Raw genomic sequence first — 12,286 nt, forward strand, 5'->3', positions numbered from 1 at the left:
TCACCATGAAGCAAAATATAGTGATGCATATATTAAAGGTAACTATACAATTAGGAGAAACCTTTGTATCACATTTAATCTATATTAAAATGTATTTATTGTTGTGTATTTTAGTGGATCTGTATTTTTGCTATTGAAAAATAAAAAAAGGATTGCTTTGTTACTTATTTGACATGTTTTAATGAATAATTGACAGTTCTTTAAACTCGCTTGATCTGACCCCTGTTCATCTCAAGGTAACTTTAAAACAGGAAGTGTAACAAGAAATATGATTGATAGAGTGGTAAACCAATAGCACCCGTGCAGTTTCCTAAAAGAAATGTTACTGTCCAATGAGTTGGCAGAGGTGGAGCAGAGGTGGAGCCTGGTGTTGTGTAGCAAGTTAGATTGAATGCCTTTGGCTGTTAAAGTGGAAGGAGGTTGCAGGATTTTTCATTGGAGACTAGGGAGTTTTTCCCTTAGACAGGGGTCAGCTGAAAGACAAAGAAAAATGGCGAGGAGTATGCAAGGAGAACAGCTTCTGTTGGTTTGGGCTACATTCTGGATCCTCTACAGATTTTTTTCCCTTGCATGTCCTCATGCCTTTTGTCCTTTTTTCTTTTCTTTTTTTTTTCTCCCCCGAGAGGGGGGAGGGTGATTGTGTGGAGCTGAAGAGGAAAAAAATAATGCATTAGCTTTCCTGCAGGAGCGAGAACTGAATACCCAAACAAATGAATGTTGCTCATGGTAAGTTTAATGCTTTTAATTTTGTATTAAAGTGTAAATACCTGTCTTGCTTCATTGAGAAAACAAGTTTTCTTTCTGTCTATGAAAATGGCCCCCTTTACATTCCTGGCATACCTTCCTGCTGCTCCTCTTGCACTATTAAGTCTAGATTTGCTGTTTTTTTATATAACATGTTATTTTTTCTTTCTTTTTTTCTTCCTTTCTCTTATGTGTTTGGGACTTGTGCAAACTGCTATGATTATTTTACAAGCAAAATCGGTGTGCTAGCCTACTGCTTTCCTGTAAGGTTTTAAATGCAATGGGGAAACAAAGGACCTTTTCCCCCCTAATGGGTGCAGTCATAGAAAATGTTTACAAGGCTCCTAAAGAAAGAGACCCTCAACTTCAGTGTACTTATTTGCAGTTTTGCTGCATGCTGTGACGGCACAGATGGAGTTAATACACTGCAAAAAAAAAAAAAAAATCTCAGCTATGTAACACTTGACAGTCTTAAAGATTGCAGTGCCCTTGGGTCTTTAAAGCATGATCTCTATTGTTGAGTCTATCTGCTCTGCTGTTAGTAAATAAACAGTGCTAGATGAATATGTCTTACATTTGGCCATGTCACACTTTTACAGTATTTATCCCTCTAGTTTACCCTTAAAATGTATTTCATTATCTACCTGCTTTGCTCAGGAGTTTATGTTGAAATAGCTCATTTAGTGTTCAGTGGCTCTTGCAGAATACCATTCTTTTTTTTATTGATATTTATAAAAACTAACTCTTGATTACTTGTGGGAAAATGTTCACCTAGCTTAGAGAATGGGAACATCTGCATCTTTAATATTCATTGTTTATTACACTTAAAGATATTGCTTTATTACTGTTGTGTTTTGAAAATATAGTATGAAGGTCACTGGAATGTTAGTTGCACAGCAACTGAATCCAGACTCGGCAAAAAGAACCTTCTGCAGGCCAAAGCATAATACTCCAGTCAGCGTGGGCACGTTTTCCACCAAGGGCTTGTCTGATTTGTGACGGGATCTCAATGCCATGTTTAGTGTGTGTGTGTTTTTTTTTTTCCATGCCTGCATTCTAGCTCTACCGCTTCACTTTATGCTGCTGGATCCAGGCCTCCTTCAGCTAGCGTGACCTTGAAATGTTGCTGCCTTGGAGTTTTAGAAATGAAGGACAAAGTTTGTTTGTGCAGCTTTACTGCTGAAAAAGCACTGCTAGTATTCCACAAGGCTAAATACTTTTTGTATCAGAACACACAAAGAAAGGAAAAAACTGACAGTAACAAAAAATATAATCATATTCAAATATGAACAATAGAATGTTTTTTTAGCAGTCAGTGAGAATAAGCACTCATTGTTATATTGTAATTGCTAAATAAATGTAAAAAATATGTACACACAACAATCAGTGGCCTATCTATCGATCTAATCAAATATATATGCACTTAGGAATAATTGATTTTCTGATGAACATTGTGTACACTTATAAATTTCAAAGCCTTTTTAACATTGCATCCCTATATGTAATATATGTATATCTATATGTAATGCTATGCTTGTACTACTAATTAAACAATTTTTTACACTGTGAAGGGTGGAATGCGTTGGTCAAAAACTTAGAGGGACATTAAACACTAAATAAATGCTAGGTAGAATGATTCATTCACCGAGTCTAACATGTAGATACGTGTTTTTAAAGTTTCATTAGTTATTTAAATTTTAACAAAATAAGTGTAAAGTTTTTGAGTTTGTAAAACAATGGGAGCTGCCATATTGCAATTTAGGTTATCTTCTCTGCTGTGGCCAATTAGGAACAGTTATAAATTGGTCACTATTGTACAGTCAATGGCTGTGTGGAATATGTGTCCTGCACTTCCATTTCTAACAGGAACGGAAAAACTCACAATTTCAGAATGGTATTACAGGGAAAGGGTACAGCATAAATAATGAAAGGTATATTGTTTTTTTTTTTTTTTTATATATATGTACGATTTTATCATTTTATCTTACGTCTCAAAGTGTTTAATGTCCCTTTTTAACAGCCTTTTTTGTGTTTGTATAAGGTTCACGCATACATGTATATACCGACCTGCAGAAACTTGTTCTCACTGACACTCTTACAAATAATAGTCCCTTTCAGGGTTGCTTTTCTGTAATGTGCAAACCATGCTTGCAATAAACCTAGATAAATAGCTATTTTTAAGTATATATTATAATTGTATTTATTTTTTTAATTATGTTGGTTTGTGGTAGACCAGTATGCTTTTTTTTGACAAATTGCTCTTGGATCTTGGTGCTAGCCAAAGAAAGTTAGGAGATATGGTATATTAAGCATATTTATATTTGTCGTCTTTATGGAACATGTAATGTATACGTGCCATATTTAATAGCAATGTCTTCGGTATGTAGCATTTAGTGGGGATATTATTAAATCAGTTTTGTACATTATATGCCACAGCTACTGAACAAAAATAGGCTTAAAGGGATAAGAAGGTCAAAATTAAACTTGCATGACTCAAAGCATGTATTTTTAAGACACTTTTAAATTCACTTCTATTTTCAAATATGCTTCATTCTCTTTATATTCCTTGTTAAAATGAATACGCACATATCTTACACTAGCGGAGCTAGCTGCTGATTGCTGCACACATTTGTCTCTTGTGATTGGCTTGTGTTCATCTAGCTGCCAGTTGTGCAATGCTGTTCCTTTAGCAAAAGATATCAAGAGAATTAAGCAAATTTGATAATAGAAGTAAATTGGAAAGTTTTTTAAAATGGTATGTCCTATATGTAAGAAAATGTTGGGGTTTCCTGTCCCTTTAACAGGTGTCAGAAATGTATACATTTTATTTGTTTGTTATAAAGTAAGATTTATTTATTTTTTATAGGAGCTTAACTCCTTAATGTGGTATAGTCAATATTTTTTGGTATATACATTGCCATGTAAAGAATGTTATGTTTTGTATATTTATTCCCTGTAGAATGCTTCTTTAAGAGGGTACTTATAAGTAAATGGTTGCCATTCTTCATCCTCAACATTGCAGATTCTGTGTCCAGTCCATATTGCAGTGTCTTTATTTCACCCTACCCCCAATTTCCCCCTTAAAAAGGACAGTATCCACCAATTTTCATATAACTGCATGTAATAGACACTACTATATAGAAGAATATGCACTGATGCTGATCTAGAAATACAGTATAAAACCTTTTTTAAAACTTTCTTAGAAGCTCCCAGTTTAGCAATGTTGATGAGGTTTGGCTGGGACTCCCAGTGGAAGGGGCTGGGAAAACAAGAGCAGATCCCCTTCCTTGCATATGAAAAGACAGATAACATAAACATGAGCCAGCAAGAGTCTGTAAACGCATGTATACATCTGACACTGTGGGGCTGGGTTAGGAGTCTGAAAATCAGCACAATGTTATAAAAAATAAGCAATACTATACATTTTTACAAAAATACTCCGAGATGGGCTATATAAATTGATTATCTACAAAACATTTATGCAAATAAAATCTAGTGTACAATGTCCCTTTTAAGCTCTTGCACAAAACACTAAGATAAAGACACAGCGACTGACACACATACACACACACAGTATCCTTAGCTTTGCAAAGTTTTAAAGGGAAGGGGAATCTGAGAATTATACCCAATGGGTTCTCGCCATTATGAAAACAATTGTAATATGAATTTAAGGTTTTATATAAAAGCAAAACATGAGGGATTATGTCAGGACTTGCAAAACCCACGTGCCTTGGCACCGATTGCACCTTAAAAAAAATGGAGTCTGTCTCTTGGATTTGTGAGCCCTGCAATACATGAACTGATATAGTTGTTATCATGCCACACAGTTGAAATTGCACGTGTCTGTTGCGCTTGTAGCCACTGCCATGGCACTTGTGAATTATGTGCAGCCTAATGATACTTGTAGTTCCTGTGTGTGTGCGGTAACTTAAATTTCCCAGCATGCCTTGTGCCATGGTGACTATAGAGTCACGGAATGTAGGTGTTCTTGTGCATGTTCCATTGTGGGGAGTGCTGTGCACTGAGGGGATGCTGAGGACTACATCCTGCTTTTTCCACCTCTTCATCTTTGCTTCAGCAGTGGTAAGAAATGTAAACTTGTTGCTGACGAACAAGGGGTTAAGTTCTTAAAAGTGTTTGCCGCAGTGGTTTTATCTTTTGATTGCCTTGTTAATTCTGGCCCAGTAAGTATTGCGCGTCTGTGATGGTGTTCTGGGCAATCAAGGGTTTAACACTGCTGCAAACCTATGATTATCCATATACGTTTTGGGCAAGAAAGGGTTTAAGGAATTATCAATGTCATTGATCTTGATTGTGCTATGTTCTAGGTAACCAAAGTGTGTAATCATTGTTCTGGACTTCGTTTAAACCATGAAATCAATATTTACATAAGTCTCAAATTAAAGAGACTTAAAGGGATATTAAACTTTAAAAATGTTCTTTTGTGATTCAGATAGAACATAACATTTTACACAACTTTCGAATTTACTTATATTTTCCTTCGTTCTCTTGCTATCTTTTGTTGAAAAGCAGTGATGGACGCTCAGGAGCCTGCCCGTTTCTAAAGCACTAGATGCCAGCAGTTTTGCAAGAATGTTATCCATTTGCAAGAGCACTAGATGGCAGGACTATTTCCTGCCATGTAGTGCTCCAGATGCCTACCTAGTTATCTGTTCAACAAAGAATACCATGGGAACGAAGCAGACTTGATTTTAAAAAGTTTCCGATTTACTTTTATAATTGTTTGCTCTGTCAGAGTCACAAAAGTACATTTTTGAGTTTCATATCCCTTTAAAAGTCCATTAAAGTCCAAAAGTATATGCTCTAATTCTTTACGACTATCGAACTATAGACTACTAGGTGTCCTAACCCCCGCAAAGGGGTTAATACACAGTAGAAATTCTGCTCGGTACTTGCAGAGCACTGCTGGTACCGAGTGGAAAAGCGCCTCTGATCCAACCAGCAGCTCTAGTCGCACAGCTCAGATGTGGAAATAGCGCTGCTCTTAACATACTAGTGCATGTCATTTTTTTACTATAATGGACCTTTAAAAAAAATTATTTTATAGATATGTGTAGCCTACTGTATATCAGTAACATAGCACTGCATTGTGAAAAATCTGTATACAAAGGAATTGTTGTTCCTGGTCTCCTCTTGATATTTACTGCTATGGACAGATTTGGTAACATGATATTTTTTCGTGCACAAACTGTCGGTAATCAAAGAAAACTATAGGAATTTGCCTTGAAATATGGTCTGTTGACTGTAATCAATCAGCCAATCAGAGGCTGTAGTGATAAAATATAACAAGTGCTATGTCATTAACCCAATTTTTCAGGGTCCAGTTCCAAAGCATAGATTTGACAATGAGAGTCCTCACCACGGCTAACTTGGGAACTGCAAGCTCCTCAGGATACACTGCTCTCTGGTAGAGTCTGAGAATGGAAACTCTACTATGCATTACAGAATTATTGATGCTTTGGAACTGGACCCTGAAAATTTGAGAGAATGACATAGGACTTTTTCTACTTGATCACTACAGCCTCTGATTGGCTGCTTGATTCCAGTCAATGAACAGACCAAATTTCAAGGCAAATTCTTATGGTTTTCTTTGATTACCAACAGATTGTATATGGATAAATATACACTAACATTCCGGAGTTTAAATCAACGCAGAGTGAGACAGAATGGATACTGTTTGAGAAAGGCGTCAGGGATCGCCGAAACGCATACCAGACTTTTGTGTTCTAAAAAGGCTACCGTAGTTGCGAGGTGAAGCTGGAACTTACTCTTGGAGCATTGGAAATAACTGCTGTTGGTTAGTCTTCGGTTCAGATGGCTGGAGTAGAAGCCTGTGAGCAGGTTGGCAACAACGGAGGGAGAGTTTGGAAGTTTGATACAGCTTATGGGCACCAGTAAAGGACAGTAGCAAAATCCTTTCATTATTGCTATACCGGTATAGAACTTCAAAAAGTGACAATTTGGAAATACATTTATGTGAGATTATTGGTTCGTTGAAAATCTACATCCAGTATCCATTGTGCACTTATTGAGATTTTATCTCACTAACTTGATTCTTTCTTTCTGTTTTTATGTGATTTTATGTGTGTTGGTTGAGGGGTTCCTACAAATCTGTTGTATATAGAGTGTATGTTTTGATTTACTTAATCTTATTAAACAGACATTTTTATTTTGTTTTTTTGTGGTTGATAGGTCTCATCTTCTGGCGCAAGCTTTTTAAGCCTTTGTATTATTATGCTGTGTCTCCAGCTGTAATGATGAAAGGCATATACCCTGTGAGTCGTCACTCATTCATAGATTATGTGGATCTGAAAATGTAGTTGTTTAATGATTGCTGCTCTTCGCTATACGCTGGTTGTTTAGATACATAGGATAAGCTTTCCATAGAGAGGCAATGTTTTTGGCAACTGAGTCTCTAGAAGACCCATAAATATTTGTAGGCTCTGGTGATGTGTTTTTTTTTGTTTGTTTGTTTTTTCTTCTGATCTATTCCCTTTAAGTACACTCCATTATAGTATATAAAGTAGAGCTGGACATATGTTTCCATACCAAATAAATTATTTTACCTTGTTCCTAGTATAATAATAAATATGACCCCCAACTCTACACTGTTGCTATGGCCCAGCAATGTCCGTAAAACATTTGCTATTTCCATTTCCTCATAGTATAGTTGAATCCTAGTCTGTTTTTGAGCCGATGCATGGTTTAGACCTGAAAGTTTTTTTTTCTTTTCTTTCTCATAGCTATTCCTTTGGCTAGAAGGGTTTATTTCAGACTTCTCTTTTTGTTCATTTTTATGGGCCTCACAGAGGTTAGAAAGCTACAGCTGTTAATTTAGCTGCCTGGCTTAAAACCTTAATTTGTACGTCATCATTAGGTTCCTTAATAAAGTCCCACGGGTTTCAATATCATTTGTATGCCGATGACACCCAAATCTACCTCTCTGCACCAAACCTACCTCCTTTCCTACTAACCCGTGTCACTAACTGTCTTTCTTATATATCATCTTGGATGTCCTCTCACTACCTTAAGCTAAATCTCTCCAAAACTGAACTCCTTATTTTTCCCCCTTCCAACTGTTGATAATTCCATCATTTCCCCTACCCCGCATGCCTAATATCTTGGGGTCACACTTGATTCAAACCTTTCCTTCACTCTTCACATTCAGTCCTTGGCTAAAGCCTGTCACTTCCACCTTAAAAACATATCTAAAATTAGACATTTCCTTACACAAGACACAACTAAGATTTTAATCCACTCTCTCATCCTTTCCCGTCTCGACTACTGCAACTTCGTCCTCTCTGGTCTACCTAGCTGCCGCCTAGCTCCTTTATAATCCATAATGAATGCCTCTGCCAGGCTCATCTTTCTTACACGTCACTCTTCATCTGCTGCACCTCTCTGCCAATCCCTTCACTGGCTTCCTCTTGCCTCCAGGATTAAACACACAATCCTCACGCTGACACGCAAAGCCCTCAACTGCATTGCTCCCCACTACATTTCAGACCTTGTCTCCAGATACTCTCCCTCCCGTCCCCTTCGTTCTGCTTACGATCTCCTACTCTCCTCCTCTCTTGTTACTTCCTCACATTCCCGTTTACAGGACTTCTCCAAACTGGCCCCCATCCTGTTGAACTCCCTGCCTCGCTCCACAAGACTCTCCTCTAGTTTTTACAGCTTCAAGCGCTCCCTAAAGACTTTACGGTTCAGAGATGCATACAACCTACACTAACCTTTCCTAACTCCATCGCTTTCCCCTTGAACCACTTAGAATGTAAGCCTATAAGCCCATCTGTTTTGTAGTCGGCTCTTATGAAGGCGATCTACAAAGTGCAACTCTCGGCAGGGCCCTCTACCAATTTGATCCCTATAAATGTTATTCTGTATACCAACTATGTTTAGAGCGCTGCGAAATCTGTTGGCGCTCTACAAATACCTGTTAATAATAATAATAGTAAGGCATGTTTTTGTCGCAGGTAAAGAAAACCCTGAGTGCATTACTGCTCATTCTACTAGATCAGTTGCTATTTTTGGGGCTTTTCGTAATGATGATGTGTAGGTTGCTTTTTGCAGGAAAGTTCCGCAGGCCGTAGTGCCTGATCAGTAACGTGCCTGCCTTCACTGTCTGTGCCTCCCTATTTCATGGTGATCTCATGGACTTCACTGCTTTTGGTATAGATGGCCACATGTAATGACTCGTGGACGATCACCATCTGATAAAAAAAAAAGAGAAAAGAAAACGTATTATTACCTAATTTGTTTCTTTCATGATGGTGAGAGTCCACGAGCCACGTCCTTTCTTTTTAGTTTAGATGGTGGCAGTACTTGTTTTGCACTTCTCTTGTCCTTAATTATAATTAACTTAAAATAATTAGTTTTAAACCATCTTTTAAAAGGGATTTTTTTTTTCCTCTTCTTCCTTCAATGTTTTCCCAAAGATCCATTCTACTTGCTGGAATAGATTACATTGTTTATTAATAACTTCTTTTATCTTTATTTTGTCATTTGAAATAGCTTGTTTTGCCTGTAGTATCTCTTCCTATACTGGGAATTTTAGTACCTATTATTAAAAAGCTTTGTAAGCAAGAACATTTAGAAGAACTCACAATCCAGTGGGGTTGGCAGATAGGTACTAAAATGTTAATTTTCAATTGTTCTGTCTAACTAGTGGTCTGTGTGTAATACAGTGAGAGAGATAAGATGACCAGGTCTGCTGTCCCTGCAAGCTTAGTTATTCATATAGAAAAATAAACCCAAATGAGCAATTTCACATATGTGCTAAACGCTGCAGCAAGTATAACAAGTCAATAGAAAAACAGTGGGACTGTAAAGTAAAAATGGTAAACTTTTAAGCTGCTATTTATTGCAAGTCTCATGTAGATTAAATTTGGTATGTAATGCCCCTTTAAGAGCGCATCCCTAGTTTTGGGGGGGGGGGAAATGTGTTAACCCCCCAAAAATAAAATCAGTAACCAGAAAAGATAAGTTGTTAGTGACTAAACCTAAATGCTTATAGCTTTAATTGCTTCCCATAGGGTCCCCTCCCCCTTTCTCTGCAGCGATGGGGTAATACATAACTAACTGGTATTATTTATGTGAAGTTGTCTCTTCTTTTATTAACACTTTTGCACTTTCAAGATGTTTTGCATTTAAAATTTCATGATTTATGTAGTTATCCAACATCAAATGAAGGTGTTTGTTTAACTTATTTCATCTTTATCTGTTTGTAAATTGTTTTTGTTCCATTTGTGTGAGGCTGCTCTATCAAGAATCAATTTTTTCTTACCTCCATGTTATTTATACATGGATATCTTTCTCTTTAGAAAATGCCATATGCACTTTTAATCGATTTTTTTTTTTTTTTTTTTTTTTTTTTTTTTCTCCAATACCCTTCAACTAATACAAAAAAAAAAGTTTGCCTATAGGGAAAAAAAATGTGAATAGATTATAAATATAAACAAACTTTTCCTCTAGAGTTGAGTTTTATTGCTGTATTATTATATGCAGGACTTGACAAATGCCAGGTGGCTTGTTGCCATAGCAAATTGTCTCGCCTTCACTCTAGTCTAAACTACATGCTCTCCTTGCCCTGGGAAAAATCAGTTATTGCTGCTTTCCCAACACCCCTTGGTAATGTGGGCTTTACTTACAAATTAATGCGGTTTACTATTGCATTTTCTTTCTTTTTGACTAGTCTAAGCTGTGAAAGAGTGGCTGCTGCTTGTTGTTTCTTGCTGTTACTTGGGGAACTTGTTGGCCCAAGTGCAGCACAACAGCTATATATGCGTTTGGAGGCTGAATAACACTCATCTAGCCTTTTTTGATAGATTTCCCTCTTTTATGTGCCGCTGTCTGGATTCTTAGCTTTTTCCTATAGTTTTTCTTGATCCAGATGCTTCTCTCCTGTAGTTGTTGTTTGTACTTTGAAATGTACAAACTTCTTATAGCACTGATCCAGTCCACTGGTCTTGATGCATCAATTAAAGGAATATGAAAAGCAAATAGACCATACCATTTTTAACAATGTTCCAATTTATTTCTGTTCTTTTTGCTTTGTTCTATTGGTACCCTTTGTTGAAAAGCATATATTTTGTAGGCTTAGGAGCAGCAGTGCACTACTGGGAGCAAGCTGTAGATTGGTGGCTGCACATTGTCAATGATTCACCCAATGTGTTCACTTAGCTCTCAGCAGTGCATTGCTGCTTCTTCAATAAAGGATATCAAAAAGAATAGAAGTACATTGGAAGGTTGTTTCAAATTGTGTACTCTTTCTGAATCATGAAAGAAAAAAATTGTTTTATTTCCCTTTAATTTTTAGCCACACCTGCATCTTTCTTTGGATCAGATAGGTAGCTGAAAGGTGGAACTGATGATTAGAGGACCCCAGTGAAATGATTTCTTTCTTAAGACATGTTGAGTCCACGGAATCGTATACTGTTGGGAATATCACTCCTGGCCAGCTGGAGGAGGCAAAGAGCACCACAGCAAAGCTGTAAAGTATCACTTCCCTTCCCACAAACCCCAGTCATTCTCTTTGCCTCTAGTGCAATGAGGTAAAGTCACTATTAATTTGACAATTTTGCCTCAACTGAGGCTTCTTTTGGGAGAAAGAAAGGTCCTGCAAGTAGTGGTACCTTCTGTTTAGATTACCTGTCTTACCCTCCCTAAATCGTCCGTGTCCTCTAGCTTGGGTATTGTTTCCCAACAGTAATTGAAGATTCCGTGGACTCACCGTGTCTTAAGAAAGAAAACACAATGTATGCTTACCTGATGATAAATGTCTTTTTCTTGACACGGTGAGTCCACGGCCCTCCCTGTTATCAGACAGGTTTTTTTCTATATAAACCTCAGGCACCTCTGCACCTTGTAATTTCCTTTCTAGCATATCCTTTTTCTTTGGTCGAATGACTGGGGATTGTGGGAAGGGAAGTGATACTTTACAGCTTTGCTGTAGTGCTCTTTGCCGCCTCCTGCTGGCCAGGAGTGATATTCCCAACAGTAATTGATGATTCCGTGGACTCACCGTGTCAAGAAATAAATAAATTTAACAGGTAAGCATAAATTTCAATTTTTTTTTCCTGCCTCCCACAAAATACACTACGGTAATTCATAATAATACATGCTAAAAGAACAATGCTTAAATATATTATTTTATTCACTCACCAAAACACTGACATATCTCTGCACTCTCCTTTATGCTGGTCCCCTGTATGCTAACTTGATACCCATTTAGACCTTAAAGGGACAGTAAACCTTAAAAATAATGTTATATAATGCTGCACATAGTGCAGAATTATATAACATTATATTAGCCAAACATTTCGAAAATATAATTTCCCCTATTAATTAAAAAAAACAAAAAACGCTATTTCACAGACCCGCTCTCTTCTGAGCGGGTCTGTTATATTTACTCAGCGCATCGGGCCAGCTGTATAGTCACAGCCCGGCCCGACCGCGCCATAAGACTAAGTGCAGCTCGCTCCTGACAGCTGCACTTAGTCTTATGGCGCGGTTGGGCCGG

The 12,286-nt window shown here is 37.3% G+C and overlaps 1 protein-coding gene across 3 annotated transcripts in view; it reads left to right on the forward strand.

Moving 5' to 3' along the window:
* Nucleotides 1-12,286, forward strand: part of NFYC (nuclear transcription factor Y subunit gamma) — a 299,824-nt gene that overhangs the window by 38,317 nt on the left and 249,221 nt on the right. Inside the window, exon 1 of one of the 3 annotated variants that reach the window (XM_053707223.1) lies at nt 441-726. The exons of the other annotated variants lie outside the window; for them this stretch is intronic. The gene's annotated coding sequence lies outside the window, so the exon portion shown is untranslated. Of the gene's footprint in view, nt 1-440; nt 727-12,286 lie in introns of those variants that run through there. 3 annotated transcript variants of the gene reach the window in all.

This window comes from Bombina bombina, chromosome 3, assembly GCF_027579735.1.
Source record: "Bombina bombina isolate aBomBom1 chromosome 3, aBomBom1.pri, whole genome shotgun sequence".
NCBI classification, from domain to species: domain Eukaryota; kingdom Metazoa; phylum Chordata; class Amphibia; order Anura; family Bombinatoridae; genus Bombina; species Bombina bombina.